The sequence below is a fragment of the Pseudorasbora parva genome, chromosome 8, assembly GCF_024679245.1.
Source record: "Pseudorasbora parva isolate DD20220531a chromosome 8, ASM2467924v1, whole genome shotgun sequence".
Classification (NCBI taxonomy): Eukaryota; Metazoa; Chordata; class Actinopteri; order Cypriniformes; family Gobionidae; genus Pseudorasbora; species Pseudorasbora parva.
This window is the reverse complement of record NC_090179.1, coordinates 35,802,880-35,827,353: the sequence shown is the minus strand read 5'-3', so window position 1 is coordinate 35,827,353 and position 24,474 is coordinate 35,802,880. Positions and strand designations below refer to the sequence as shown.

Genomic DNA, 24,474 nt, shown 5'->3' with positions numbered 1-24,474 from the left:
AACCTGCCAGGCTCTGTAGCGCAATGGATAGCGCATTGGACTTCTAGATTGTGAAATGAGGCCATTCAAAGGTTGTTGGTTCGAGTCCCACCAGAGTCGTAAATGTTGGTGTTTTGTTTTCTATATACTGCACAGTGTTTCCCGCAGGCAACAGAAAGTTTTTGAGGACTCTTGTTTTCAACGTATTCAAATAAATAATGTCAATCAAGTCAAAAGGCTTGGAATCATACCCGAGAACCGTCATAGAGGTATTTGAGTCACTGGCTTGTATCATGTAGATGCAGAACTTCACATATGTTCATATATGCATCAAATTGAATTGACATTTCTATATAAAATGCAGTGCAAGAAAACGACCATAACATGGAAGGGTCAGACCTGCTAGCTTCCATGATATCCCTCTATCTATGTAGGGTTGGGTCAAAAGGGTGATACATTTGGCTAGTTTTCCATTTTCTCCACGTGCTGGGGTAGAGACGTCGATGCTAACGGGTATGAGGCCATTCAAATTGTTCTCTGTGGTTTACTACCACATTTGCCTTCCGAAACTTCTTGGCACTTGCACACATGGACCGGCCACCACAACAGAGAAGTGCCATACTTTGTTTTTCTTTCCGTAGCCTAAATGGTCTTTGCTAAAGGTTTCCTGGGTCGCCCTTCCAGGTTCCTCACACAGGGCTTGGCGCCGTGGCTTAGTTGGTTAAAGCGCCTGTCTAGTAAACAGGAGATCCTGGGTTCGAATCCCAGCGGTGCCTTTGGCGAAACTCATGTGGCTCAAGTCTGTGCACCTTAGCGAGCATGTGATTTTCCCAGAATTGACCAAAAACGGTGAAACCGAGGTTTTCTTTGCAGATTTTTCCATTTTCATACCATCCCTCAGCTGTTGTCGGAGGACAGTGTCCAAAGCTCAAGCGCAGTGGCAGCCAGGCGCCGTGGCTTAGCTGGTCAAAGCGCCTGTCTCGTAAACAGGAGATCCTGGGTTCGAATCCCAGCGGTGCCTCTCCACTGATACCTTTGCTCACTGGAATCTTTCTTGGACAGAGGGCATCAGAATTTTGAATCATGTTTCAATTGTGCAGAGGCTCGAGGACCTGTCTTTTCTGCCCACAAAGTTTAAAAAGCTTCACACTGCTGGACGTTCAAATGCCCAGAAGAAAAACCATCACGTGGCCAATACATGCAACCAGCCAGGCTCTGTGGCGCAATGGATAGCGCATTGGACTTCTAGATTGTGAAATGAGGCCATTCAAAGGTTGTGGGTTCGAGTCCCACCAGAGTCGTAAATATTGGTGTTTTGTTTTCTATATACTGCACAGTGTTTACCGCAGGCAACAGAAAGTTTTTGAGGACTCTTGTTTTCAACGTATTCAATTAAATAATGTCAATCAAGACAAAAGGCTTGGAATCATACCCGAGAACCGTCATAGAGGTATTTGAGTCACTGTCTTGTATCATGTAGATGCAGAACTTCACATATGTTCATATATGCATCAAATTGAATTGACATTTCTATATAAAATGCAGTGCAAGAAAACGACCATAACATGGAAGGGTCAGACCTGCTAGCTTCCATGATATCCCTCTATCTATGTAGGGTTGGGTCAAAAGGGTGATACATTTGGCTAGTTTTCCATTTTCTCCACGTGCTGGGGTAGAGACGTCGATGCTAACGGGTATGAGGCCATTCAAATTGTTCTCTGTGGTTTACTACCACATTTGCTTACGGAAACTTCTTGGCACTTGCACACAAGGACCGGCCACCACAACAGAGAAGTGCCATACTTTGTTTTTCTTTCCGTAGCCTAAATGGTCGTTGCTAAAGGTTTCCTAGGTCACCCTTCCAGTTTCCCCACACAGGGCTTGGCGCCGTGGCTTAGTTGGTTAAAGCGCCTGTCTAGTAAATAGGAGATCCTGGGTTCGAATCCCAGCGGTGCCTTTGGCGAAACTCATGTGGCTCAAGTCTGTGCACCTTAGCGAGCATGTGATTTTCCCAGAATTGACCAAAAACTGTGAAACCGAGGTTTTCTTTGCAGATTTTTCCATTTTCATACCATCCCTCAGCTGTTGTCGGAGGACAGTGTCCAAAGCTCAAGCGCAGTGGCAGCCAGGCGCCGTGGCTTAGCTGGTCAAAGCGCCTGTCTCGTAAACAGGAGATCCTGGGTTCGAATCCCAGCGGTGCCTGTCCTCTGATACCTTTGCTCACTGGAATCTTTCTTGGACAGAGGGCATCAGCATTTTGAATCATGTTTCAATTGTGCAGAGGCTCGAGGACCTGTCTTTCCTGCCCACAAAGTTTAAAAAGCTTCACACTGCTGGACGTTCAAATGCCCAGAAGAAAAACCATCACGTGGCCAATACATGCCACCAGCCAGTCTCTGTGGCGCAATGGATAGCGCATTGGACTTCTAGATTGTGAAATGAGGCCATTCAAAGGTTGTGGGTTCGAGTCCCACCAGAGTCGTAAATGTTGGTGTTTTGTTTTCTATATACTGCACAGTGTTTCCCGCAGGCAACAGAAAGTTTTTGAGGACTCTTGTTTTCAACGTATTCAAATAAATAATGTCAATCAAGTCAAAAGGCTTGGAATCATACCCGAGAACCGTCATAGAGGTATTTGAGTCACTGGCTTGTATCATGTAGATGCAGAACTTCACATATGTTCATATATGCATCAAATTGAATTGACATTTCTATATAAAATGCAGTGCAAGAAAACGACCATAACATGGAAGGGTCAGACCTGCTAGCTTCCATGATATCCCTCTATCTATGTAGGGTTGGGTCAAAAGGGTGATACATTTGGCTAGTTTTCCATTTTCTCCACGTGCTGGGGTAGAGACGTCGATGCTAACGGGTATGAGGCCATTCAAATTGTTCTCTGTGGTTTACTACCACATTTGCCTTCCGAAACTTCTTGGCACTTGCACACATGGACCGGCCACCACAACAGAGAAGTGCCATACTTTGTTTTTCTTTCCGTAGCCTAAATGGTCTTTGCTAAAGGTTTCCTGGGTCACCCTTCCAGGTTCCTCACACAGGGCTTGGCGCCGTGGCTTAGTTGGTTAAAGCACCTGTCTAGTAAACAGGAGATCCTGGGTTTGAATCCCAGTGGTGCCTTTGGCGAAACTCATGTGGCTCAAGTCTGTGCACCTTAGCGAGCATGTGATTTTCCCAGAATTGACCAAAAACGGTGAAACCGAGGTTTTCTTTGCAGATTTTTCCATTTTCATACCATCCCTCAGCTGTTGTCGGAGGACAGTGTCCAAAGCTCAAGCGCAGTGGCAGCCAGGAGCCGTGGCTTAGCTGGTCAAAGCGCCTGTCTCGTAAACAGGAGATCCTGGGTTCGAATCCCAGCGGTGCCTCTCCACTGATACCTTTGCTCACTGGAATCTTTCTTGGACAGAGGGCATCAGCATTTTGAATCATGTTTCAATTGTGCAGAGGCTCGAGGACCTGTCTTTTCTGCCCACAAAGTTTAAAAAGCTTCACACTGTTGGACGTTCAAATGCCCAGAAGAAAAACCATCACATGGCCAATACATGCAACCAGCCAGGCTCTGTGGCGCAATGGATAGCGCATTGGACTTCTAGATTGTGAAATGAGGCCATTCAAAGGTTGTGGGTTCGAGTCCAACCAGAGTCGTAAATGTTGATGTTTTGTTTTCTATATACTGCACAGTGTTTCCCGCAGGCAACAGAAAGTTTTTGAGGACTCTTGTTTTCAACGTATTCAAATAAATAATGTCAATCAAGTCAAAAGGCTTGGAATCATACCCGAGAACCGTCATAGAGGTATTTGAGTCACTGGCTTGTATCATGTAGATGCAGAACTTCACATATGTTCATATATGCATCAAATTGAATTGACATTTCTATATAAAATGCAGTGCAAGAAAACGACCATAACATGGAAGGGTCAGACCTGCTAGCTTCCATGATATCCCTCTATCTATGTAGGGTTGGGTCAAAAGGGTGATACATTTGGCTAGTTTTCCATTTTCTCCACGTGCTGGGGTAGAGACGTCGATGCTAACGGGTATGAGGCCATTCAAATTGTTCTCTGTGGTTTACTACCACATTTGCCTTCCGAAACTTCTTGGCACTTGCACACATGGACCGGCCACCACAACAGAGAAGTGCCATACTTTGTTTTTCTTTCCGTAGCCTAAATGGTCTTTGCTAAAGGTTTCCTGGGTCGCCCTTCCAGGTTCCTCACACAGGGCTTGGCGCCGTGGCTTAGTTGGTTAAAGCGCCTGTCTAGTAAACAGGAGATCCTGGGTTCGAATCCCAGCGGTGCCTTTGGCGAAACTCATGTGGCTCAAGTCTGTGCACCTTAGCGAGCATGTGATTTTCCCAGAATTGACCAAAAACGGTGAAACCGAGGTTTTCTTTGCAGATTTTTCCATTTTCATACCATCCCTCAGCTGTTGTCGGAGGACAGTGTCCAAAGCTCAAGCGCAGTGGCAGCCAGGCGCCGTGGCTTAGCTGGTCAAAGCGCCTGTCTCGTAAACAGGAGATCCTGGGTTCGAATCCCAGCGGTGCCTCTCCACTGATACCTTTGCTCACTGGAATCTTTCTTGGACAGAGGGCATCAGAATTTTGAATCATGTTTCAATTGTGCAGAGGCTCGAGGACCTGTCTTTTCTGCCCACAAAGTTTAAAAAGCTTCACACTGCTGGACGTTCAAATGCCCAGAAGAAAAACCATCACGTGGCCAATACATGCAACCAGCCAGGCTCTGTGGCGCAATGGATAGCGCATTGGACTTCTAGATTGTGAAATGAGGCCATTCAAAGGTTGTGGGTTCGAGTCCCACCAGAGTCGTAAATATTGGTGTTTTGTTTTCTATATACTGCACAGTGTTTACCGCAGGCAACAGAAAGTTTTTGAGGACTCTTGTTTTCAACGTATTCAATTAAATAATGTCAATCAAGACAAAAGGCTTGGAATCATACCCGAGAACCGTCATAGAGGTATTTGAGTCACTGTCTTGTATCATGTAGATGCAGAACTTCACATATGTTCATATATGCATCAAATTGAATTGACATTTCTATATAAAATGCAGTGCAAGAAAACGACCATAACATGGAAGGGTCTGACCTGCTAGCTTCCATGATATCCCTCTATCTATGTAGGGTTGGGTCAAAAGGGTGATACATTTGGCTAGTTTTCCATTTTCTCCACGTGCTGGGGTAGAGACGTCGATGCTAACGGGTATGAGGCCATTCAAATTGTTCTCTGTGGTTTACTACCACATTTGCTTACGGAAACTTCTTGGCACTTGCACACAAGGACCGGCCACCACAACAGAGAAGTGCCATACTTTGTTTTTCTTTCCGTAGCCTAAATGGTCGTTGCTAAAGGTTTCCTAGGTCACCCTTCCAGTTTCCCCACACAGGGCTTGGCGCCGTGGCTTAGTTGGTTAAAGCGCCTGTCTAGTAAATAGGAGATCCTGGGTTCGAATCCCAGCGGTGCCTTTGGCGAAACTCATGTGGCTAAAGTCTGTGCACCTTAGCGAGCATGTGATTTTCCCAGAATTGACCAAAAACTGTGAAACCGAGGTTTTCTTTGCAGATTTTTCCATTTTCATACCATCCCTCAGCTGTTGTCGGAGGACAGTGTCCAAAGCTCAAGCGCAGTGGCAGCCAGGCGCCGTGGCTTAGCTGGTCAAAGCGCCTGTCTCGTAAACAGGAGATCCTGGGTTCGAATCCCAGCGGTGCCTGTCCTCTGATACCTTTGCTCACTGGAATCTTTCTTGGACAGAGGGCATCAGCATTTTGAATCATGTTTCAATTGTGCAGAGGCTCGAGGACCTGTCTTTCCTGCCCACAAAGTTTAAAAAGCTTCACACTGCTGGACGTTCAAATGCCCAGAAGAAAAACCATCACGTGGCCAATACATGCCACCAGCCAGTCTCTGTGGCGCAATGGATAGCGCATTGGACTTCTAGATTGTGAAATGAGGCCATTCAAAGGTTGTGGGTTCGAGTCCCACCAGAGTCGTAAATGTTGGTGTTTTGTTTTCTATATACTGCACAGTGTTTCCCGCAGGCAACAGAAAGTTTTTGAGGACTCTTGTTTTCAACGTATTCAAATAAATAATGTCAATCAAGTCAAAAGGCTTGGAATCATACCCGAGAACCGTCATAGAGGTATTTGAGTCACTGGCTTGTATCATGTAGATGCAGAACTTCACATATGTTCATATATGCATCAAATTGAATTGACATTTCTATATAAAATGCAGTGCAAGAAAACGACCATAACATGGAAGGGTTAGACCTGCTAGCTTCCATGATATCCCTCTATCTATGTAGGGTTGGGTCAAAAGGGTGATACATTTGGCTAGTTTTCCATTTTCTCCACGTGCTGGGGTAGAGACGTCGATGCTAACGGGTATGAGGCCATTCAAATTGTTCTCTGTGGTTTACTACCACATTTGCCTTCCGAAACTTCTTGGCACTTGCACACATGGACCGGCCACCACAACAGAGAAGTGCCATACTTTGTTTTTCTTTCCGTAGCCTAAATGGTCTTTGCTAAAGGTTTCCTGGGTCGCCCTTCCAGGTTCCTCACACAGGGCTTGGCGCCGTGGCTTAGTTGGTTAAAGCGCCTGTCTAGTAAACAGGAGATCCTGGGTTCGAATCCCAGCGGTGCCTTTGGCGAAACTCATGTGGCTCAAGTCTGTGCACCTTAGCGAGCATGTGATTTTCCCAGAATTGACCAAAAACGGTGAAACCGAGGTTTTCTTTGCAGATTTTTCCATTTTCATACCATCCCTCAGCTGTTGTCGGAGGACAGTGTCCAAAGCTCAAGCGCAGTGGCAGCCAGGCGCCGTGGCTTAGCTGGTCAAAGCGCCTGTCTCGTAAACAGGAGATCCTGGGTTCGAATCCCAGCGGTGCCTCTCCACTGATACCTTTGCTCACTGGAATCTTTCTTGGACAGAGGGCATCAGCATTTTGAATCATGTTTCAATTGTGCAGAGGCTCGAGGACCTGTCTTTTCTGCCCACAAAGTTTAAAAAGCTTCACACTGCTGGACGTTCAAATGCCCAGAAGAAAAACCATCACGTGGCCAATACATGCAACCAGCCAGGCTCTGTGGCGCGATGGATAGCGCATTGGACTTCTAGATTGTGAAATGAGGCCATTCAAAGGTTGTGGGTTCGAGTCCCACCAGAGTCGTAAATATTGGTGTTTTGTTTTCTATATACTGCACAGTGTTTCCCGCAGGCAACAGAAAGTTTTTGAGGACTCTTGTTTTCAACGTATTCAATTAAATAATGTCAATCAAGACAAAAGGCTTGGAATCATACCCGAGAACCGTCATAGAGGTATTTGAGTCACTGTCTTGTATCATGTAGATGCAGAACTTCACATATGTTCATATATGCATCAAATTGAATTGACATTTCTATATAAAATGCAGTGCAAGAAAACGACCATAACATGGAAGGGTCTGACCTGCTAGCTTCCATGATATCCCTCTATCTATGTAGGGTTGGGTCAAAAGGGTGATACATTTGGCTAGTTTTCCATTTTCTCCACGTGCTGGGGTAGAGACGTCGATGCTAACGGGTATGAGGCCATTCAAATTGTTCTCTGTGGTTTACTACCACATTTGCTTACGGAAACTTCTTGGCACTTGCACACAAGGACCGGCCACCACAACAGAGAAGTGCCATACTTTGTTTTTCTTTCCGTAGCCTAAATGGTCGTTGCTAAAGGTTTCCTAGGTCACCCTTCCAGGTTCCCCACACAGGGCTTGGCGCCGTGGCTTAGTTGGTTAAAGCGCCTGTCTAGTAAACAGGAGATCCTGGGTTCGAATCCCAGCGGTGCCTTTGGCGAAACTCATGTGGCTAAAGTCTGTGCACCTTAGCGAGCATGTGATTTTCCCAGAATTGACCAAAAACTGTGAAACCGAGGTTTTCTTTGCAGATTTTTCCATTTTCATACCATCCCTCAGCTGTTGTCGGAGGACAGTGTCCAAAGCTCAAGCGCAGTGGCAGCCAGGCGCCGTGGCTTAGCTGGTCAAAGCGCCTGTCTCGTAAACAGGAGATCCTGGGTTCGAATCCCAGCGGTGCCTGTCCTCTGATACCTTTGCTCACTGGAATCTTTCTTGGACAGAGGGCATCAGCATTTTGAATCATGTTTCAATTGTGCAGAGGCTCGAGGACCTGTCTTTCCTGCCCACAAAGTTTAAAAAGCTTCACACTGCTGGACGTTCAAATGCCCAGAAGAAAAACCATCACGTGGCCAATACATGCCACCAGCCAGGCTCTGTGGCGCAATGGATAGCGCATTGGACTTCTAGATTGTGAAATGAGGCCATTCAAAGGTTGTGGGTTCGAGTCCCACCAGAGTCGTAAATGTTGGTGTTTTGTTTTCTATATACTGCACAGTGTTTCCCGCAGGCAACAGAAAGTTTTTGAGGACTCTTGTTTTCAACGTATTCAAAAAAATAATGTCAATCAAGTCAAAAGGCTTGGAATCATACCCGAGAACCGTCATAGAGGTATTTGAGTCACTGGCTTGTATCATGTAGATGCAGAACTTCACATATGTTCATATATGCATCAAATTGAATTGACATTTCTATATAAAATGCAGTGCAAGAAAACGACCATAACATGGAAGGGTCAGACCTGCTAGCTTCCATGATATCCCTCTATCTATGTAGGGTTGGGTCAAAAGGGTGATACATTTGGCTAGTTTTCCATTTTCTCCACGTGCTGGGGTAGAGACGTCGATGCTAACGGGTATGAGGCCATTCAAATTGTTCTCTGTGGTTTACTATCACATTTGCCTTCGGAAACTTCTTGGCACTTGCACACATGGACCGGCCACCACAACAGAGAAGTGCCATACTTTGTTTTTCTTTCCGTAGCCTAAATGGTCTTTGCTAAAGGTTTCCTGGGTCGCCCTTCCAGGTTCCTCACACAGGGCTTGGCGCCGTGGCTTAGTTGGTTAAAGCGCCTGTCTAGTAAACAGGAGATCCTGGGTTCGAATCCCAGCGGTGCCTTTGGCGAAACTCATGTGGCTCAAGTCTGTGCACCTTAGCGAGCATGTGATTTTCCCAGAATTGACCAAAAACGGTGCAACCGAGGTTTTCTTTGCAGATTTTTCAATTTTCATACCATCCCTCAGCTGTTGTCGGAGGACAGTGTCCAAAGCTCAAGCGCAGTGGCAGCCAGGCACCGTGGCTTAGCTGGTCAAAGCGCCTGTCTCGTAAACAGGAGATCCTGGGTTCGAATCCCAGCGGTGCCTCTCCACTGATACCTTTGCTCACTGGAATCTTTCTTGGACAGAGGGCATCAGCATTTTGAATCATGTTTCAATTGTGCAGAGGCTCGAGGACCTGTCTTTTCTGCCCACAAAGTTTAAAAAGCTTCACACTGCTGGACGTTCAAATGCCCAGAAGAAAAACCATCACGTGGCCAATACATGCAACCAGCCAGGCTCTGTGGCGCAATGGATAGCGCATTGGACTTCTAGATTGTGAAATGAGGCCATTCAAAGGTTGTGGGTTCAAATCCCACCAGAGTCGAAAATGTTGGTGTTTTGTTTTCTATATACTGCACAGTTTTTCCCGCAGGCAACAGAAAGTTTTTGAGGACTCTTGTTTTCAACGTATTCAAATAAATAATGTCAATCAAGTCAAAAGGCTTGGAATCATACCCGAGAACCGTCATAGAGGTATTTGAGTCACTGGCTTGTATCATGTAGATGCAGAACTTCACATATGTTCATATATGCATCAAATTGAATTGACATTTCTATATAAAATGCAGTGCAAGAAAACGACCATAACATGGAAGGGTCAGACCTGCTAGCTTCCATGATATCCCTCTATCTATGTAGGGTTGGGTCAAAAGGGTGATACATTTGGCTAGTTTTCCATTTTCTCCACGTGCTGGGGTAGAGACGTCGATGCTAACGGGTATGAGGCCATTCAAATTGTTCTCTGTGGTTTACTACCACATTTGCTTACGGAAACTTCTTGGCACTTGCACACAAGGACTGGCCACCACAACAGAGAAGTGCCATACTTTGTTTTTCTTTCCGTAGCCTAAATAGTCGTTGCTAAAGGTTTCCTAGGTCACCCTTCCAGGTTTCTCACACAGGGCTTGGCGCCGTGGCTTAGTTGGTTAAAGCGCCTGTCTAGTAAACAGGAGATCCTGGGTTCGAATCCCAGCGGTGCCTTTGGCGAAACTCATGTGGCTCAAGTCTGTGCACCTTAGCGAGCATGTGACTTTCCCAGAATTGACCAAAAACGGTGAAACCGAGGTTTTCTTTGCAGATTTTTCCATTTTCATACCATCCCTCAGCTGTTGTCGGAGGACAGTGTCCAAAGCTCAAGCACAGTGGCAGCCAGGCGCCGTGGCTTAGCTGGTCAAAGCGCCTGTCTCGTAAACAGGAGATCCTGGGTTCGAATCCCAGCGGTGCCTCTCCACTGATACCTTTGCTCACTGGAATCTTTCTTGGACAGAGGGCATCAGAATTTTGAATCATGTTTCAATTGTGCAAAGGCTCGAGGACCTGTCTTTTCTGCCCACAAAGTTTAAAAAGCTTCACACTGCTGGACGTTCAAATGCCCAGAAGAAAAACCATCACGTGGCCAATACATGCAACCAGCCAGGCTCTGTGGCGCAATGGATAGCGCATTGGACTTCTAGATTGTGAAATGAGGCCATTCAAAGGATGTTGGTTTGAGTCCCACCACAGTCGTAAATGTTGGTGTTTTGTTTTCTATATACTGCACAGTGTTTCCCGCAGGCAACAGAAAGTTTTTGAGGACTCTTGTTTTCAACGTATTCAAATAAATAATGTCAATCAAGTCAAAAGGCTTGGAATCATACCCGAGAACCGTCATAGAGGTATTTGAGTCACTGTCTTGTATCATGTAGATGCAGAACTTCACATATGTTCATATATGCATCAAATTAAATTGACATTTCTATATAAAATGCAGTGCAAGAAAACGACCATAACATGGAAGGGTCAGACCTGCTAGCTTCCATGATATCCCTCTATCTATGTAGGGTTGGGTCAAAAGGGTGATACATTTGGCTAGTTTTCCATTTTCTCCACGTGCTGGGGTAGAGACGTCGATGCTAACGGGTATGAGGCCATTCAAATTGTTCTCTGTGGTTTACTACCACATTTGCCTTCCGAAACTTCTTGGCACTTGCACACATGGACCGGCCACCACAACAGAGAAGTGCCATACTTTGTTTTTCTTTCCGTAGCCTAAATGGTCTTTGCTAAAGGTTTCCTGGGTCGCCCTTCCAGGTTCCTCACACAGGGCTTGGCGCCGTGGCTTAGTTGGTTAAAGCGCCTGTCTAGTAAACAGGAGATCCTGGGTTCGAATCCCAGCGGTGCCTTTGGCGAAACTCATGTGGCTAAAGTCTGTGCACCTTAGCGAGCATGTGATTTTCCCAGAATTGACCAAAAACGGTGAAACCGAGGTTTTCTTTGCAGATTTTTCCATTTTCATACCATCCCTCAGCTGTTGTCGGAGGACAGTGTCCAAAGCTCAAGCGCAGTGGCAGCCAGGCGCCGTGGCTTAGCTGGTCAAAGCGCCTGTCTCGTAAACAGGAGATCCTGGGTTCGAATCCCAGCGGTGCCTGTCCTCTGATACCTTTGCTCACTGGAATCTTTCTTGGACAGAGGGCATCAGCATTTTGAATCATGTTTCAATTGTGCAGAGGCTCGAGGACCTGTCTTTCCTGCCCACAGAGTTTAAAAAGCTTCACACTGCTGGACGTTCAAATGCCCAGAAGAAAAAACATCACGTGGCCCAGACAGGAAGTCAGACAGGCTCTGTGGCGCAATGGATAGCGCGTTGGACTTCTAGATTGTGAAATGAGGCCATTCAAAGGTTGTGGGTTCGAGTCCCACCAGAGTCGTAAATGTTGGTGTTTTGTTTTCTATATACTGCACAGTGTTTCCCGCAGGCAACAGAAAGTTTTTGAGGACTCTTGTTTTCAACGTATTCAAATAAATAATGTCAATCAAGTCAAAAGGCTTGGAATCATACCCGAGAACCGTCATAGAGGTATTTGAGTCACTGGCTTGTATCATGTAGATGCAGAACTTCACATATGTTCATATATGCATCAAATTGAATTGACATTTCTATATAAAATGCAGTGCAAGAAAACGACCATAACATGGAAGGGTCAGACCTGCTAGCTTCCATGATATCCCTCTATCTATGTAGGGTTGGGTCAAAAGGGTGATACATTTGGCTAGTTTTCCATTTTCTCCACGTGCTGGGGTAGAGACGTCGATGCTAACGGGTATGAGGCCATTCAAATTGTTCTCTGTGGTTTACTACCACATTTGCTTACGGAATCTTCTTGGCACTTGCACACAAGGACCGGCCACCACAACAGAGAAGTGCCATACTTTGTTTTTCTTTCCGTAGCCTAAATAGTCGTTGCTAAAGGTTTCCTAGGTCACCCTTCCAGGTTCCTCACACAGGGCTTGGCGCCGTGGCTTAGTTGGTTAAAGCGCCTGTCTAGTAAACAGGAGATCCTGGGTTCGAATCCCAGCGGTGCCTTTTGGCGAAACTCATGTGGCTCAAGTCTGTGCACCTTAGCGAGCATGTGATTTTCCCAGAATTGACCAAAAACGGTGAAACCGAGTTTTTCTTTGCAGATTTTTCCATTTTCATACCATCCCTCAGCTGTTGTCGGAGGACAGTGTCCAAAGCTAAAGCGCAGTGGCAGCCAGGCGCCGTGGCTTAGCTGGTCAAAGCGCCTGTCTCGTAAACAGGAGATCCTGGGTTCGAATCCCAGCGGTGCCTCTCCACTGATACCTTTGCTCACTGGAATCTTTCTTGGACAGAGGGCATCAGCATTTTGAATCATGTTTCAATTGTGCAGAGGCTCGAGGACCTGTCTTTTCTGCCCACAAAGTTTAAAAAGCTTCACACTGCTGGACGTTCAAATGCCCAGAAGAAAAACCATCACGTGGCCAATACATGCCACCAGCCAGGCTCTGGGGCGCAATGGATAGCGCATTGGACTTCTAGATTGTGAAATGAGGCCATTCAAAGGTTGTGGGTTCGAGTCCCACCAGAGTCGTAAATGTTGGTGTTTTGTTTTCTATATACTGCACAGTGTTTCCCGCAGGCAACAGAAAGTTTTTGAGGACTCTTGTTTTCAACGTATTCAAAAAAATAATGTCAATCAAGTCAAAAGGCTGGGAATCATACCCGAGAACCGTCATAGAGGTATTTGAGTCACTGGCTTGTATCATGTAGATGCAGAACTTCACATATGTTCATATATGCATCAAATTGAATTGACATTTCTATATAAAATGCAGTGCAAGAAAACGACCATAACATGGAAGGGTCAGACCTGCTAGCTTCCATGATATCCCTCTATCTATGTAGGGTTGGGTCAAAAGGGTGATACATTTGGCTAGTTTTCCATTTTCTCCACGTGCTGGGGTAGAGACGTCGATGCTAACGGGTATGAGGCCATTCAAATTGTTCTCTGTGGTTTACTACCACATTTGCCTTCCGAAACTTCTTGGCACTTGCACACATGGACCGGCCACCACAACAGAGAAGTGCCATACTTTGTTTTTCTTTCCGTAGCCTAAATGGTCTTTGCTAAAGGTTTCCTGGGTCGCCCTTCCAGGTTCCTCACACAGGGCTTGGCGCCTTGGCTTAGTTGGTTAAAGCGCCTGTCTAGTAAACAGGAGATCCTGGGTTCGAATCCCAGCGGTGCCTTTGGCGAAACTCATGTGGCTCAAGTCTGTGCACCTTAGCGAGCATGTGATTTTCCCAGAATTGACCAAAAACGGTGAAACCGAGGTTTTCTTTGCAGATTTTTCCATTTTCATACCATCCCTCAGCTGTTGTCGGAGGACAGTGTCCAAAGCTCAAGCGCAGTGGCAGCCAGGCGCCGTGGCTTAGCTGGTCAAAGCGCCTGTCTCGTAAACAGGAGATCCTGGGTTCGAATCCCAGCGGTGCCTCTCCACTGATACCTTTGCTCACTGGAATCTTTCTTGGACAGAGGGCATCAGCATTTTGATTCATGTTTCAATTGTGCAGAGGCTCGAGGACCTGTCTTTTCTGCCCACAAAGTTTAAAAAGCTTCACACTGCTGGACGTTCAAATGCCCAGAAGAAAAACCATCACGTGGCCAATACATACAACCAGCCAGGCTCTGTGGCGCAATGGATAGCGCATTGGACTTCTAGATTGTGAAATGAGGCCATTCAAAGGTTGTGGGTTCGAGTCCCACCAGAGTCGTAAATATTGGTGTTTTGTTTTCTATATACTGCACAGTGTTTCCCGCAGGCAACAGAAAGTTTTTGAGGACTCTTGTTTTCAACGTATTCAATTAAATAATGTCAATCAAGACAAAAGGCTTGGAATCATACCCGAGAACCGTCATAGAGGTATTTGAGTCACTGGCTTGTATCATGTAGATGCAGAACTTCACATATGTTCATATATGCATCAAATTGAATTGACATTTCTATATAAAATGCAGTGCAAGAAAACGACCATAACATGGAAGGGTCAGACCTGCTAGCTTCCATGATATCCCTCTATCTATGTAGGGTTGGGTCAAAAGGGTGATACATTTGGCTAGTTTTCCATTTTCTCCACGTGCTGGGGTAGAGACGTCGATGCTAACGGGTATGAGGCCATTCAAATTGTTCTCTGTGGTTTACTACCACATTTGCTTACGGAAACTTCTTGGCACTTGCACACAAGGACCGGCCACCACAACAGAGAAGTGCCATACTTTGTTTTTCTTTCCGTAGCCTAAATGGTCGTTGCTAAAGGTTTCCTAGGTCACCCTTCCAGGTTCCCCACACAGGGCTTGGCGCCGTGGCTTAGTTGGTTAAAGCGCCTGTCTAGTAAACAGGAGATCCTGGGTTCGAATCCCAGCGGTGCCTTTGGCGAAACTCATGTGGCTAAAGTCTGTGCACCTTAGCGAGCATGTGATTTTCCCAGAATTGACCAAAAACGGTGAAACCGAGGTTTTCTTTGCAGATTTTTCCATTTTCATACCATCCCTCAGCTGTTGTCGGAGGACAGTGTCCAAAGCTCAAGCGCAGTGGCAGCCAGGCGCCGTGGCTTAGCTGGTCAAAGCGCCTGTCTCGTAAACAGGAGATCCTGGGTTCGAATCCCAGCGGTGCCTGTCCTCTGATACCTTTGCTCACTGGAATCTTTCTTGGACAGAGGGCATCAGCATTTTGAATCATGTTTCAATTGTGCAGAGGCTCGAGGACCTGTCTTTCCTGCCCACAGAGTTTAAAAAGCTTCACACTGCTGGACGTTCAAATGCCCAGAAGAAAAAACATCACGTGGCCCAGACAGGAAGTCAGACAGGCTCTGTGGCGCAATGGATAGCGCGTTGGACTTCTAGATTGTGAAATGAGGCCATTCAAAGGTTGTGGGTTCGAGTCCCACCAGAGTCGTAAATGTTGGTGTTTTGTTTTCTATATACTGCACAGTGTTTCCCGCAGGCAACAGAAAGTTTTTGAGTACTCTTGTTTTCAACGTATTCAAATAAATAATGTCAATCAAGTCAAAAGGCTTGGAATCATACCCGAGAACCGTCATAGAGGTATTTGAGTCACTGGCTTGTATCATGTAGATGCAGAACTTCACATATGTTCATATATGCATCAAATTGAATTGACATTTCTATATAAAATGCAGTGCAAGAAAACGACCATAACATGGAAGGGTCAGACCTGCTAGCTTCCATGATATCCCTCTATCTATGTAGGGTTGGGTCAAAAGGGTGATACATTTGGCTAGTTTTCCATTTTCTCCACGTGCTGGGGTAGAGACGTCGATGCTAACGGGTATGAGGCCATTCAAATTGTTCTCTGTGGTTTACTACCACATTTGCCTTCCGAAACTTCTTGGCACTTGCACACATGGACCGGCCACCACAACAGAGAAGTGCCATACTTTGTTTTTCTTTCCGTAGCCTAAATGGTCTTTGCTAAAGGTTTCCTGGGTCGCCCTTCCAGGTTCCTCACACAGGGCTTGGCGCCGTGGCTTAGTTGGTTAAAGCGCCTGTCTAGTAAACAGGAGATCCTGGGTTCGAATCCCAGCGGTGCCTTTGGCGAAACTCATGTGGCTCAAGTCTGTGCACCTTAGCGAGCATGTGATTTTCCCAGAATTGACCAAAAACGGTGAAACCGAGGTTTTCTTTGCAGATTTTTCCATTTTCATACCATCCCTCAGCTGTTGTCGGAGGACAGTGTCCAAAGCTCAAGCGCAGTGGCAGCCAGGCGCCGTGGCTTAGCTGGTCAAAGCGCCTGTCTCGTAAACAGGAGATCCTGGGTTCGAATCCCAGCGGTGCCTCTCCACTGATACCTTTGCTCACTGGAATCTTTCTTGGACAGAGGGCATCAGCATTTTGAATCATGTTTCAATTGTGCAGAGGCTCGAGGACCTGTCTTTTCTGCCCACAAAGTTGAAAAAGCTTCACACTGCTGGACGTTCAAATGCCCAGAAGAAAAACCATCACGTGGCCAATACATGCAACCAGCCAGGCTCTGTGGCGCAATGGATAGCGCATTGGACTTCTAGATTGTGAAATGAGGCCATTCAAAGGTTGTGGGTTCGAGTCCCACCAGAGTCGTAAATGTTGGTGTTTTGTTTTCTATATACTGCACAGTGTTTCCCGCAGGCAACAGAAAGTTTTTGAGGACTCTTGTTTTCAACGTATTCAAATAAATAATGTCAATCAAGTCAAAAGGCTTGGAATCATACCCGAGAACCGTCATAGAGGTATTTGAGTCACTGGCTTGTATCATGTAGATGCAGAACTTCACATATGTTCATATATGCATCCAATTGAATTGACATTTCTATATAAAATGCAGTGCAAGAAAACGACCATAACATGGAAGGGTCAGACCTGCTAGCTTCCATGATATCCCTCTATCTATGTAGGGTTGGGTCAAAAGAGTGATACATTTGGCTAGTTTTCCATTTTCTCCACGTGCTGGGGTAGAGACGTCGATGCTAACGGGTATGAGGCCATTCAAATTGTTCTCTGTGGTTTACTACCACATTTGCCTTCCGAAACTTCTTGGCACTTGCACACATGGACCGGCCACCACAACAGAGAAGTGCCATACTTTGTTTTTCTTTCCGTAGCCTAAATGGTCTTTGCTAAAGGTTTCCTGGGTCGCCCTTCCAGGTTCCTCACACAGGGCTTGGCGCCGTGGCTTAGTTGGTTAAAGCGCCTGTCTAGTAAACAGGAGATCCTGGGTTCGAATCCCAGCGGTGCCTTTGGCGAAACTCATGTGGCTCAAGTCTGTGCACCTTAGCGAGCATGTGATTTTCCCAGAATTGACCAAAAACGGTGAAACCGAGGTTTTCTTTGCAGATTTTTCCATTTTCATACCATCCCTCAGCTGTTGTCGGAGGACAGTGTCCAAAGCTCAAGCGCAGTGGCAGCCAGGCGCCGTGGCTTAGCTGGTCAAAGCGCCTGTCTCGTAAACAGGAGATCCTGGGTTCGAATCCCAGCGGTGCCTCTCCACTGATACCTTTGCTCACTGGAATCTTTCTTGGACAGAGGGCATCAGCATTTTGAATCATGTTTCAATTGTGCAGAGGCTCGAGGACCTGTCTTTTCTGCCCACAAAGTTTAAAAAGCTTCACACTGCTGGACGTTCAAATGCCCAGAAGAAAAACCATCACGTGGCCAATACATGCAACCAGCCAGGCTCTGTGGCGCAATGGATAGCGCATTGGACTTCTGGATTGTGAAATGAGGCCATTCAAAGGTTGTGGGTTCGAGTCCCACCAGAGTCGTAAATGTTGGTGTTTTGTTTTCTATATACTGCACAGTGTTTCCCGCAGGCAACAGAAAGTTTTTGAGGACTCTTGTTTTCAACGTATTCAAATAAATAATGTCAATCAAGACAAAAGGCTTGGAATCATACCCGAGAACCGTCATAGAGGTATTTGAGTCACTGTCTTGTATCATGTAGATGCAGAACTTCACATATGTTCATATATGCATCAAATTGAATTGACATTTCTATATAAAATACAGTGCAAGAAAACGACCATAACATGGAAGGGTCAGACCTGCTAGCTTCCATGATATCCCTCTATCTATGTAGGGTTGGGTCAAAAGGGTGATACATTTGGCCAGTTTTCCATTTTCTCCACGTGCTGGGGTAGAGACGTCGATGCTAACGGGTATGAGGCCATTCAAATTGTTCTCTGTGGTTTACTACCACATTTGCCTTCCGAAACTTCTTGGCACTTGCACACATGGACCGGCCACCACAACAGAGAAGTGCCATACTTTGTTTTTCTTTCCGTAGCCTAAATGGTCTTTGCTAAAGGTTTCCTGGGTCGCCCTTCCAGGTTCCTCACACAGGGCTTGGCGCCGTGGCTTAGTTGGTTAAAGCGCCTGTCTAGTAAACAGGAGTTCCTGGGTTCGAATCCCAGTGGTGCCTTTGGCGAAACTCATGTGGCTCAAGTCTGTGCACCTTAGCGAGCATGTGATTTTCCCAGAATTGACCAAAAACGGTGAAACCGAGGTTTTCTTTGCAGATTTTTCCATTTTCATACCATCCCTCAGCTGTTGTCGGAGGACAGTGTCCAAAGCTCAAGCGCAGTGGCAGCCAGGCGCCGTGGCTTAGCTGGTCAAAGCGCCTGTCTCGTAAACAGGAGATCCTGGGTTCGAATCCCAGCGGTGCCTCTCCACTGATACCTTTGCTCACTGGAATCTTTCTTGGACAGAGGGCATCAGCATTTTGAATCATGTTTCAATTGTGCAGAGGCTCGAGGACCTGTCTTTTCTGCCCACAAAGTTTAAAAAGCTTCACACTGCTGGACGTTCAAATGCCCAGAAGAAAAACCATCACGTGGCCAATACATGCAACCAGCCAGGCTCTGTGGCGCAATGGATAGCGCATTGGACTTCTAGATTGTGAAATGAGGCCATTCAAAGGTTGTGGGTTCGAGTCCCACCAGAGTCGTAAATGTTGGTGTTTTGTTTTCTATATACTGCACAGTGTTTCCCGCAGGCAACAGAAAGTTTTTGAGGACTCTTGTTTTCAACGTATTCAATTAAATAATGTCAATCAAGACAAAAGGCTTGGAATCATACCCGAGAACCGTCATAGAGGTATTTGAGTCACTGTCTTGTATCATGTAGATGCAGAACTTCACATATGTTCATATATGCATCAAATTGAATTGACATTTCTATATAAAATGCAGTGCAAGAAAACGACCATAACATGGAAGGGTCTGACCTGCTAGCTTCCATGATATCCCTCTATCTATGTAGGGTTGGGTCAAAAGGGTGATACATTTGGCTAGTTTTCCATTTTCTCCACGTGCTGGGGTAGAGACGTCGATGCTAACGGGTATGAGGCCATTCAAATTGTTCTCTGTGGTTTACTACCACATTTGCTTACGGAAACTTCTTGGCACTTGCACACAAGGACCGGCCACCACAACAGAGAAGTGCCATACTTTGTTTTTCTTTCCGTAGCCTAAATGGTCGTTGCTAAAGGTTTCCTAGGTCACCCTTCCAGGTTCCCCACACAGGGCTTGGCGCCGTGGCTTAGTTGGTTAAAGCGCCTGTCTAGTAAACAGGAGATCCTGGGTTCGAATCCCAGCGCTGCCTTTGGCGAAACTCATGTGGCTAAAGTCTGTGCACCTTAGCAAGCATGTGATTTTCCCAGAATTGACCAAAAACGGTGAAACCGAGGTTTTCTTTGCAGATTTTTCCATTTTCATACCATCCCTCAGCTGTTGTCGGAGGACAGTGTCCAAAGCTAAAGCGCAGTGGCAGCCAGGCGCCGTGGCTTAGCTGGTCAAAGCGCCTGTCTCGTAAACAGGAGATCCTGGGTTCGAATCCCAGCGGTGCCTCTCCACTGATACCTTTGCTCACTGGAATCTTTCTTGGACAGAGGGCATCAGCATTTTGAATCATGTTTCAATTGTGCAGAGGCTCGAGGACCTGTCTTTTCTGCCCACAAAGTTTAAAAAGCTTCACACTGCTGGACGTTCAAATGCCCAGAAGAAAAACCATCACGTGGCCAATACATGCAACCAGCCAGGCTCTGTGGCGCAATGGATAGCGCATTGGACTTCTGGATTGTGAAATGAGGCCATTCAAAGGTTGTGGGTTCGAGTCCCACCAGAGTCGTAAATGTTGGTGTTTTGTTTTCTATATACTGCACAGTGTTTCCCGCAGGCAACAGAAAGTTTTTGAGGACTCTTGTTTTCAACGTATTCAAATAAATAATGTCAATCAAGTCAAAAGGCTTGGAATCATACCCGAGAACCGTCATAGAGGTATTTGAGTCACTGGCTTGTATCATGTAGATGCAGAACTTCACATATGTTCATATATGCATCAAATTGAATTGACATTTCTATATAAAATGCAGTGCAAGAAAACGACCATAACATGGAAGGGTCAGACCTGCTAGCTTCCATGATATCCCTCTATCTATGTAGGGTTGGGTCAAAACGGTGATACATTTGGCTAGTTTTCCATTTTCTCCACGTGCTGGGGTAGAGAATCCGACCCTAACGGGTATGAGGCCATTCAAATTGTTCTCTGTGGTTTACTACCATATTTGCCTTCTGAAACTTCTTGGCACTTGCACACATGGACCGGCCACCACAACAGAGAAGTGCCATACTTTGTTTTTCTTTCCGTAGCCTAAATGGTCTTTGCTAAAGGTTTCCTGGGTCGCCCTTCCAGGTTCCTCACACAGGGCTTGGCGCCGTGGCTTAGTTGGTTAAAGCGCCTGTCTAGTAAACAGGAGATCCTGGGTTCGAATCCCAGCGGTGCCTTTGGCGAAACTCATGTGGCTCAAGTCTGTGCACCTTAGCGAGCATGTGATTTTCCCAGAATTGACCAAAAACGGTGAAACCGAGGTTTTCTTTGCAGATTTTTCCATTTTCATACCATCCCTCAGCTGTTGTCGGAGGACAGTGTCCAAAGCTCAAGCGCAGTGGCAGCCAGGCGCCGTGGCTTAGCTGGTCAAAGCGCCTGTCTCGTAAACAGGAGATCCTGGGTTCGAATCCCAGCGGTGCCTCTCCACTGATACCTTTGCTCACTGGAATCTTTCTTGGACAGAGGGCATCAGCATTTTGAATCATGTTTCAATTGTGCAGAGGCTCGAGGACCTGTCTTTTCTGCCCACAAAGTTTAAAAAGCTTCACACTGCTGGACGTTCAAATGCCCAGAAGAAAAACCATCACGTGGCCAATACATGCAACCAGCCAGGCTCTGTGGCGCAATGGATAGCGCATTGGACTTCTAGATTGTGAAATGAGGCCATTCAAAGGTTGTGGGTTCGAGTCCCACCAGAGTCGTAAATGTTGGTGTTTTGTTTTCTATATACTGCACAGTGTTTCCCGCAGGCAACAGAAAGTTTTTGAGGACTCTTGTTTTCAACGTATTCAATTAAATAATGTCAATCAAGACAAAAGGCTTGGAATCATACCCGAGAACCGTCATAGAGGTATTTGAGTCACTGTCTTGTATCATGTAGATGCAGAACTTCACATATGTTCATATATGCATCAAATTGAATTGACATTTCTATATAAAATGCAGTGCAAGAAAACGACCATAACATGGAAGGGTCTGACCTGCTAGCTTCCATGATATCCCTCTATCTATGTAGGGTTGGGTCAAAAGGGTGATACATTTGGCTAGTTTTCCATTTTCTCCACGTGCTGGGGTAGAGACGTCGATGCTAACGGGTATGAGGCCATTCAAATTGTTCTCTGTGGTTTACTACCACATTTGCTTACGGAAACTTCTTGGCACTTGCACACAAGGACCGGCCACCACAACAGAGAAGTGCCATACTTTGTTTTTCTTTCCGTAGCCTAAATGGTCGTTGCTAAAGGTTTCCTAGGTCACCCTTCCAGGTTCCCCACACAGGGCTTGGCGCCGTGGCTTAGTTGGTTAAAGCGCCTGTCTAGTAAACAGGAGATCCTGGGTTCGAATCCCAGCGCTGCCTTTGGCGAAACTCATGTGGCTAAAGTCTGTGCACCTTAGCAAGCATGTGATTTTCCCAGAATTGACCAAAAACGGTGAAACCGAGGTTTTCTTTGCAGATTTTTCCATTTTCATACCATCCCTCAGCTGTTGTCGGAGGACAGTGTCCAAAGCTAGAGCGCAGTGGCAGCCAGGCGCCGTGGCTTAGCTGGTCAAAGCGCCTGTCTGGTAAACAGGAGATCCTGGGTTCGAATCCCAGCGGTGCCTCTCCACTGATACCTTTGCTCACTGGAATCTTTCTTGGACAGAGGGCATCAGCATTTTGAATCATGTTTCAATTGTGCAGAGGCTCGAGGACCTGTCTTTTCTGCCCACAAAGTTTAAAAAGCTTCACACTGCTGGACGTTCAAATGCCCAGAAGAAAAACCATCACGTGGCCAATACATGCAACCAGCCAGGCTCTGTGGCGCAATGGATAGCGCATTGGACTTCTGGATTGTGAAATGAGGCCATTCAAAGGTTGTGGGTTCGAGTCCCACCAGAGTCGTAAATGTTGGTGTTTTGTTTTCTATATACTGCACAGTGTTTCCCGCAGGCAACAGAAAGTTTTTGAGGACTCTTGTTTTCAACGTATTCAAATAAATAATGTCAATCAAGTCAAAAGGCTTGGAATCATACCCGAGAACCGTCATAGAGGTATTTGAGTCACTGGCTTGTATCATGTAGATGCAGAACTTCACATATGTTCATATATGCATCAAATTGAATTGACATTTCTATATAAAATGCAGTGCAAGAAAACGACCATAACATGGAAGGGTCAGACCTGCTAGCTTCCATGATATCCCTCTATCTATGTAGGGTTGGGTCAAAACGGTGATACATTTGGCTAGTTTTCCATTTTCTCCACGTGCTGGGGTAGAGAATCCGACCCTAACGGGTATGAGGCCATTCAAATTGTTCTCTGTGGTTTACTACCATATTTGCCTTCTGAAACTTCTTGGCACTTGCACACATGGACCGGCCACCACAACAGAGAAGTGCCATACTTTGTTTTTCTTTCCGTAGCCTAAATGGTCTTTGCTAAAGGTTTCCTGGGTCGCCCTTCCAGGTTCCTCACACAGGGCTTGGCGCCGTGGCTTAGTTGGTTAAAGCGCCTGTCTAGTAAACAGGAGATCCTGGGTTCGAATCCCAGCGGTGCCTTTGGCGAAACTCATGTGGCTCAAGTCTGTGCACCTTAGCGAGCATGTGATTTTCCCAGAATTGACCAAAAACGGTGAAACCGAGGTTTTCTTTGCAGATTTTTCCATTTTCATACCATCCCTCAGCTGTTGTCGGAGGACAGTGTCCAAAGCTCAAGCGCAGTGGCAGCCAGGCGCCGTGGCTTAGCTGGTCAAAGCGCCTGTCTTGTAAACAGGAGATCCTGGGTTCGAATCCCAGCGGTGCCTCTCCACTGATACCTTTGCTCACTGGAATCTTTCTTGGACAGAGGGCATCAGCATTTTGAATCATGTTTCAATTGTGCAGAGGCTCGAGGACCTGTCTTTTCTGCCCACAAAGTTTAAAAAGCTTCACACTGCTGGACGTTCAAATGCCCAGAAGAAAAACCATCACGTGGCCAATACATGCAACCAGCCAGGCTCTGTGGCGCAATGGATAGCGCATTGGACTTCTAGATTGTGAAATGAGGCCATTCAAAGGTTGTGGGTTCGAGTCCCACCAGAGTCGTAAATGTTGGTGTTTTGTTTTCTATATACTGCACAGTGTTTCCCGCAGGCAACAGAAAGTTTTTGAGGACTCTTGTTTTCAACGTATTCAAATAAATAATGTCAATCAAGACAAAAGGCTTGGAATCATACCCGAGAACCGTCATAGAGGTATTTGAGTCACTGTCTTGTATCATGTAGATGCAGAACTTCACATATGTTCATATATGCATCAAATTTAATTGACATTTCTATATAAAATGCAGTGCAAGAAAACGACCATAACATGGAAGGGTCTGACCTGCTGGCTTCCATGATATCCCTCTATCTATGTAGGGTTGGGTCAAAAGGGTGATACATTTGGCTAGTTTTCCATTTTCTCCACGTGCTGGGGTAGAGACGTCGATGCTAACGGGTATGAGGCCATTCAAATTGTTCTCTGTGGTTTACTACCACATTTGCTTACGGAAACTTCTTGGCACTTGCACACAAGGACCGGCCACCACAACAGAGAAGTGCCATACTTTGTTTTTCTTTCCGTAGCCTAAATGGTCGTTGCTAAAGGTTTCCTAGGTCACCCTTCCAGGTTCCCCACACAGGGCTTGGCGCCGTGGCTTAGTTGGTTAAAGCGCCTGTCTAGTAAACAGGAGATCCTGGGTTCGAATCCCAGCGGTGCCTTTGGCGAAACTGATGTGGCTAAAGTCTGTGCACCTTAGCGAGCATGTGATTTTCCCAGAATTGACCAAAAACGGTGAAACCGAGGTTTTCTTTGCAGA

The 24,474-nt window shown here is 46.1% G+C and overlaps 61 non-coding genes across 61 annotated transcripts; all 61 read left to right on the top strand.

Moving 5' to 3' along the window:
* Positions 1-9: 9 nt before the first annotated feature.
* Positions 10-99, top strand: trnar-ucu (transfer RNA arginine (anticodon UCU)). Its single transcript is given in 2 exon segments — positions 10-46; positions 64-99. It is a non-coding gene; the product is annotated as a tRNA-Arg (tRNA).
* A 582-nt stretch (positions 100-681) lies between these two features.
* On the top strand, positions 682-755 carry trnat-agu (transfer RNA threonine (anticodon AGU)). The gene has a single exon. It is a non-coding gene; the product is annotated as a tRNA-Thr (tRNA).
* Positions 756-926: 171 nt separating this feature from the next.
* Positions 927-1,000, top strand: trnat-cgu (transfer RNA threonine (anticodon CGU)). The gene has a single exon. It is a non-coding gene; the product is annotated as a tRNA-Thr (tRNA).
* Positions 1,001-1,190: 190 nt separating this feature from the next.
* On the top strand, positions 1,191-1,280 carry trnar-ucu (transfer RNA arginine (anticodon UCU)). The gene is given in 2 exon segments: positions 1,191-1,227; positions 1,245-1,280. It is a non-coding gene; the product is annotated as a tRNA-Arg (tRNA).
* Positions 1,281-1,862: 582 nt separating this feature from the next.
* On the top strand, positions 1,863-1,936 carry trnat-agu (transfer RNA threonine (anticodon AGU)). The gene has a single exon. It is a non-coding gene; the product is annotated as a tRNA-Thr (tRNA).
* Positions 1,937-2,107: 171 nt separating this feature from the next.
* On the top strand, positions 2,108-2,181 carry trnat-cgu (transfer RNA threonine (anticodon CGU)). The gene has a single exon. It is a non-coding gene; the product is annotated as a tRNA-Thr (tRNA).
* A 190-nt stretch (positions 2,182-2,371) lies between these two features.
* Positions 2,372-2,461, top strand: trnar-ucu (transfer RNA arginine (anticodon UCU)). Its single transcript is given in 2 exon segments — positions 2,372-2,408; positions 2,426-2,461. It is a non-coding gene; the product is annotated as a tRNA-Arg (tRNA).
* Positions 2,462-3,043: 582 nt separating this feature from the next.
* trnat-agu (transfer RNA threonine (anticodon AGU)) lies at positions 3,044-3,117 on the top strand. Its single transcript has one exon. It is a non-coding gene; the product is annotated as a tRNA-Thr (tRNA).
* Positions 3,118-3,288: 171 nt separating this feature from the next.
* On the top strand, positions 3,289-3,362 carry trnat-cgu (transfer RNA threonine (anticodon CGU)). The gene has a single exon. It is a non-coding gene; the product is annotated as a tRNA-Thr (tRNA).
* A 190-nt stretch (positions 3,363-3,552) lies between these two features.
* Positions 3,553-3,642, top strand: trnar-ucu (transfer RNA arginine (anticodon UCU)). Its single transcript is given in 2 exon segments — positions 3,553-3,589; positions 3,607-3,642. It is a non-coding gene; the product is annotated as a tRNA-Arg (tRNA).
* Positions 3,643-4,224: 582 nt separating this feature from the next.
* trnat-agu (transfer RNA threonine (anticodon AGU)) lies at positions 4,225-4,298 on the top strand. Its single transcript has one exon. It is a non-coding gene; the product is annotated as a tRNA-Thr (tRNA).
* Positions 4,299-4,469: 171 nt separating this feature from the next.
* Positions 4,470-4,543, top strand: trnat-cgu (transfer RNA threonine (anticodon CGU)). The gene has a single exon. It is a non-coding gene; the product is annotated as a tRNA-Thr (tRNA).
* A 190-nt stretch (positions 4,544-4,733) lies between these two features.
* trnar-ucu (transfer RNA arginine (anticodon UCU)) lies at positions 4,734-4,823 on the top strand. The gene is given in 2 exon segments: positions 4,734-4,770; positions 4,788-4,823. It is a non-coding gene; the product is annotated as a tRNA-Arg (tRNA).
* Positions 4,824-5,405: 582 nt separating this feature from the next.
* On the top strand, positions 5,406-5,479 carry trnat-agu (transfer RNA threonine (anticodon AGU)). The gene has a single exon. It is a non-coding gene; the product is annotated as a tRNA-Thr (tRNA).
* A 171-nt stretch (positions 5,480-5,650) lies between these two features.
* Positions 5,651-5,724, top strand: trnat-cgu (transfer RNA threonine (anticodon CGU)). Its single transcript has one exon. It is a non-coding gene; the product is annotated as a tRNA-Thr (tRNA).
* Positions 5,725-5,914: 190 nt separating this feature from the next.
* trnar-ucu (transfer RNA arginine (anticodon UCU)) lies at positions 5,915-6,004 on the top strand. The gene is given in 2 exon segments: positions 5,915-5,951; positions 5,969-6,004. It is a non-coding gene; the product is annotated as a tRNA-Arg (tRNA).
* Positions 6,005-6,586: 582 nt separating this feature from the next.
* On the top strand, positions 6,587-6,660 carry trnat-agu (transfer RNA threonine (anticodon AGU)). Its single transcript has one exon. It is a non-coding gene; the product is annotated as a tRNA-Thr (tRNA).
* Positions 6,661-6,831: 171 nt separating this feature from the next.
* On the top strand, positions 6,832-6,905 carry trnat-cgu (transfer RNA threonine (anticodon CGU)). The gene has a single exon. It is a non-coding gene; the product is annotated as a tRNA-Thr (tRNA).
* Positions 6,906-7,095: 190 nt separating this feature from the next.
* Positions 7,096-7,185, top strand: trnar-ucu (transfer RNA arginine (anticodon UCU)). The gene is given in 2 exon segments: positions 7,096-7,132; positions 7,150-7,185. It is a non-coding gene; the product is annotated as a tRNA-Arg (tRNA).
* A 582-nt stretch (positions 7,186-7,767) lies between these two features.
* Positions 7,768-7,841, top strand: trnat-agu (transfer RNA threonine (anticodon AGU)). Its single transcript has one exon. It is a non-coding gene; the product is annotated as a tRNA-Thr (tRNA).
* A 171-nt stretch (positions 7,842-8,012) lies between these two features.
* On the top strand, positions 8,013-8,086 carry trnat-cgu (transfer RNA threonine (anticodon CGU)). The gene has a single exon. It is a non-coding gene; the product is annotated as a tRNA-Thr (tRNA).
* A 190-nt stretch (positions 8,087-8,276) lies between these two features.
* trnar-ucu (transfer RNA arginine (anticodon UCU)) lies at positions 8,277-8,366 on the top strand. The gene is given in 2 exon segments: positions 8,277-8,313; positions 8,331-8,366. It is a non-coding gene; the product is annotated as a tRNA-Arg (tRNA).
* A 582-nt stretch (positions 8,367-8,948) lies between these two features.
* Positions 8,949-9,022, top strand: trnat-agu (transfer RNA threonine (anticodon AGU)). The gene has a single exon. It is a non-coding gene; the product is annotated as a tRNA-Thr (tRNA).
* Positions 9,023-9,193: 171 nt separating this feature from the next.
* On the top strand, positions 9,194-9,267 carry trnat-cgu (transfer RNA threonine (anticodon CGU)). The gene has a single exon. It is a non-coding gene; the product is annotated as a tRNA-Thr (tRNA).
* Positions 9,268-9,457: 190 nt separating this feature from the next.
* On the top strand, positions 9,458-9,547 carry trnar-ucu (transfer RNA arginine (anticodon UCU)). The gene is given in 2 exon segments: positions 9,458-9,494; positions 9,512-9,547. It is a non-coding gene; the product is annotated as a tRNA-Arg (tRNA).
* A 582-nt stretch (positions 9,548-10,129) lies between these two features.
* trnat-agu (transfer RNA threonine (anticodon AGU)) lies at positions 10,130-10,203 on the top strand. The gene has a single exon. It is a non-coding gene; the product is annotated as a tRNA-Thr (tRNA).
* Positions 10,204-10,374: 171 nt separating this feature from the next.
* Positions 10,375-10,448, top strand: trnat-cgu (transfer RNA threonine (anticodon CGU)). The gene has a single exon. It is a non-coding gene; the product is annotated as a tRNA-Thr (tRNA).
* An 862-nt stretch (positions 10,449-11,310) lies between these two features.
* trnat-agu (transfer RNA threonine (anticodon AGU)) lies at positions 11,311-11,384 on the top strand. Its single transcript has one exon. It is a non-coding gene; the product is annotated as a tRNA-Thr (tRNA).
* A 171-nt stretch (positions 11,385-11,555) lies between these two features.
* On the top strand, positions 11,556-11,629 carry trnat-cgu (transfer RNA threonine (anticodon CGU)). The gene has a single exon. It is a non-coding gene; the product is annotated as a tRNA-Thr (tRNA).
* Positions 11,630-11,819: 190 nt separating this feature from the next.
* trnar-ucu (transfer RNA arginine (anticodon UCU)) lies at positions 11,820-11,909 on the top strand. The gene is given in 2 exon segments: positions 11,820-11,856; positions 11,874-11,909. It is a non-coding gene; the product is annotated as a tRNA-Arg (tRNA).
* A 582-nt stretch (positions 11,910-12,491) lies between these two features.
* trnat-agu (transfer RNA threonine (anticodon AGU)) lies at positions 12,492-12,565 on the top strand. The gene has a single exon. It is a non-coding gene; the product is annotated as a tRNA-Thr (tRNA).
* Positions 12,566-12,737: 172 nt separating this feature from the next.
* On the top strand, positions 12,738-12,811 carry trnat-cgu (transfer RNA threonine (anticodon CGU)). Its single transcript has one exon. It is a non-coding gene; the product is annotated as a tRNA-Thr (tRNA).
* Positions 12,812-13,001: 190 nt separating this feature from the next.
* trnar-ucu (transfer RNA arginine (anticodon UCU)) lies at positions 13,002-13,091 on the top strand. Its single transcript is given in 2 exon segments — positions 13,002-13,038; positions 13,056-13,091. It is a non-coding gene; the product is annotated as a tRNA-Arg (tRNA).
* A 582-nt stretch (positions 13,092-13,673) lies between these two features.
* On the top strand, positions 13,674-13,747 carry trnat-agu (transfer RNA threonine (anticodon AGU)). Its single transcript has one exon. It is a non-coding gene; the product is annotated as a tRNA-Thr (tRNA).
* A 171-nt stretch (positions 13,748-13,918) lies between these two features.
* trnat-cgu (transfer RNA threonine (anticodon CGU)) lies at positions 13,919-13,992 on the top strand. Its single transcript has one exon. It is a non-coding gene; the product is annotated as a tRNA-Thr (tRNA).
* Positions 13,993-14,182: 190 nt separating this feature from the next.
* trnar-ucu (transfer RNA arginine (anticodon UCU)) lies at positions 14,183-14,272 on the top strand. Its single transcript is given in 2 exon segments — positions 14,183-14,219; positions 14,237-14,272. It is a non-coding gene; the product is annotated as a tRNA-Arg (tRNA).
* A 582-nt stretch (positions 14,273-14,854) lies between these two features.
* On the top strand, positions 14,855-14,928 carry trnat-agu (transfer RNA threonine (anticodon AGU)). Its single transcript has one exon. It is a non-coding gene; the product is annotated as a tRNA-Thr (tRNA).
* Positions 14,929-15,099: 171 nt separating this feature from the next.
* trnat-cgu (transfer RNA threonine (anticodon CGU)) lies at positions 15,100-15,173 on the top strand. Its single transcript has one exon. It is a non-coding gene; the product is annotated as a tRNA-Thr (tRNA).
* A 190-nt stretch (positions 15,174-15,363) lies between these two features.
* Positions 15,364-15,453, top strand: trnar-ucu (transfer RNA arginine (anticodon UCU)). Its single transcript is given in 2 exon segments — positions 15,364-15,400; positions 15,418-15,453. It is a non-coding gene; the product is annotated as a tRNA-Arg (tRNA).
* A 582-nt stretch (positions 15,454-16,035) lies between these two features.
* On the top strand, positions 16,036-16,109 carry trnat-agu (transfer RNA threonine (anticodon AGU)). Its single transcript has one exon. It is a non-coding gene; the product is annotated as a tRNA-Thr (tRNA).
* A 171-nt stretch (positions 16,110-16,280) lies between these two features.
* trnat-cgu (transfer RNA threonine (anticodon CGU)) lies at positions 16,281-16,354 on the top strand. The gene has a single exon. It is a non-coding gene; the product is annotated as a tRNA-Thr (tRNA).
* A 190-nt stretch (positions 16,355-16,544) lies between these two features.
* trnar-ucu (transfer RNA arginine (anticodon UCU)) lies at positions 16,545-16,634 on the top strand. Its single transcript is given in 2 exon segments — positions 16,545-16,581; positions 16,599-16,634. It is a non-coding gene; the product is annotated as a tRNA-Arg (tRNA).
* Positions 16,635-17,216: 582 nt separating this feature from the next.
* On the top strand, positions 17,217-17,290 carry trnat-agu (transfer RNA threonine (anticodon AGU)). The gene has a single exon. It is a non-coding gene; the product is annotated as a tRNA-Thr (tRNA).
* Positions 17,291-17,461: 171 nt separating this feature from the next.
* Positions 17,462-17,535, top strand: trnat-cgu (transfer RNA threonine (anticodon CGU)). The gene has a single exon. It is a non-coding gene; the product is annotated as a tRNA-Thr (tRNA).
* Positions 17,536-17,725: 190 nt separating this feature from the next.
* trnar-ucu (transfer RNA arginine (anticodon UCU)) lies at positions 17,726-17,815 on the top strand. The gene is given in 2 exon segments: positions 17,726-17,762; positions 17,780-17,815. It is a non-coding gene; the product is annotated as a tRNA-Arg (tRNA).
* Positions 17,816-18,397: 582 nt separating this feature from the next.
* On the top strand, positions 18,398-18,471 carry trnat-agu (transfer RNA threonine (anticodon AGU)). Its single transcript has one exon. It is a non-coding gene; the product is annotated as a tRNA-Thr (tRNA).
* Positions 18,472-18,642: 171 nt separating this feature from the next.
* On the top strand, positions 18,643-18,716 carry trnat-cgu (transfer RNA threonine (anticodon CGU)). The gene has a single exon. It is a non-coding gene; the product is annotated as a tRNA-Thr (tRNA).
* A 190-nt stretch (positions 18,717-18,906) lies between these two features.
* Positions 18,907-18,996, top strand: trnar-ucu (transfer RNA arginine (anticodon UCU)). The gene is given in 2 exon segments: positions 18,907-18,943; positions 18,961-18,996. It is a non-coding gene; the product is annotated as a tRNA-Arg (tRNA).
* Positions 18,997-19,578: 582 nt separating this feature from the next.
* On the top strand, positions 19,579-19,652 carry trnat-agu (transfer RNA threonine (anticodon AGU)). The gene has a single exon. It is a non-coding gene; the product is annotated as a tRNA-Thr (tRNA).
* Positions 19,653-19,823: 171 nt separating this feature from the next.
* Positions 19,824-19,897, top strand: trnat-cgu (transfer RNA threonine (anticodon CGU)). Its single transcript has one exon. It is a non-coding gene; the product is annotated as a tRNA-Thr (tRNA).
* Positions 19,898-20,087: 190 nt separating this feature from the next.
* Positions 20,088-20,177, top strand: trnar-ucu (transfer RNA arginine (anticodon UCU)). Its single transcript is given in 2 exon segments — positions 20,088-20,124; positions 20,142-20,177. It is a non-coding gene; the product is annotated as a tRNA-Arg (tRNA).
* Positions 20,178-20,759: 582 nt separating this feature from the next.
* trnat-agu (transfer RNA threonine (anticodon AGU)) lies at positions 20,760-20,833 on the top strand. Its single transcript has one exon. It is a non-coding gene; the product is annotated as a tRNA-Thr (tRNA).
* Positions 20,834-21,004: 171 nt separating this feature from the next.
* trnat-cgu (transfer RNA threonine (anticodon CGU)) lies at positions 21,005-21,078 on the top strand. Its single transcript has one exon. It is a non-coding gene; the product is annotated as a tRNA-Thr (tRNA).
* Positions 21,079-21,268: 190 nt separating this feature from the next.
* trnar-ucu (transfer RNA arginine (anticodon UCU)) lies at positions 21,269-21,358 on the top strand. The gene is given in 2 exon segments: positions 21,269-21,305; positions 21,323-21,358. It is a non-coding gene; the product is annotated as a tRNA-Arg (tRNA).
* A 582-nt stretch (positions 21,359-21,940) lies between these two features.
* trnat-agu (transfer RNA threonine (anticodon AGU)) lies at positions 21,941-22,014 on the top strand. The gene has a single exon. It is a non-coding gene; the product is annotated as a tRNA-Thr (tRNA).
* Positions 22,015-22,185: 171 nt separating this feature from the next.
* trnat-ggu (transfer RNA threonine (anticodon GGU)) lies at positions 22,186-22,259 on the top strand. The gene has a single exon. It is a non-coding gene; the product is annotated as a tRNA-Thr (tRNA).
* Positions 22,260-22,449: 190 nt separating this feature from the next.
* trnar-ucu (transfer RNA arginine (anticodon UCU)) lies at positions 22,450-22,539 on the top strand. The gene is given in 2 exon segments: positions 22,450-22,486; positions 22,504-22,539. It is a non-coding gene; the product is annotated as a tRNA-Arg (tRNA).
* Positions 22,540-23,121: 582 nt separating this feature from the next.
* Positions 23,122-23,195, top strand: trnat-agu (transfer RNA threonine (anticodon AGU)). The gene has a single exon. It is a non-coding gene; the product is annotated as a tRNA-Thr (tRNA).
* Positions 23,196-23,366: 171 nt separating this feature from the next.
* On the top strand, positions 23,367-23,440 carry trnat-ugu (transfer RNA threonine (anticodon UGU)). The gene has a single exon. It is a non-coding gene; the product is annotated as a tRNA-Thr (tRNA).
* Positions 23,441-23,630: 190 nt separating this feature from the next.
* trnar-ucu (transfer RNA arginine (anticodon UCU)) lies at positions 23,631-23,720 on the top strand. The gene is given in 2 exon segments: positions 23,631-23,667; positions 23,685-23,720. It is a non-coding gene; the product is annotated as a tRNA-Arg (tRNA).
* Positions 23,721-24,302: 582 nt separating this feature from the next.
* Positions 24,303-24,376, top strand: trnat-agu (transfer RNA threonine (anticodon AGU)). Its single transcript has one exon. It is a non-coding gene; the product is annotated as a tRNA-Thr (tRNA).
* Positions 24,377-24,474: the final 98 nt, after the last annotated feature.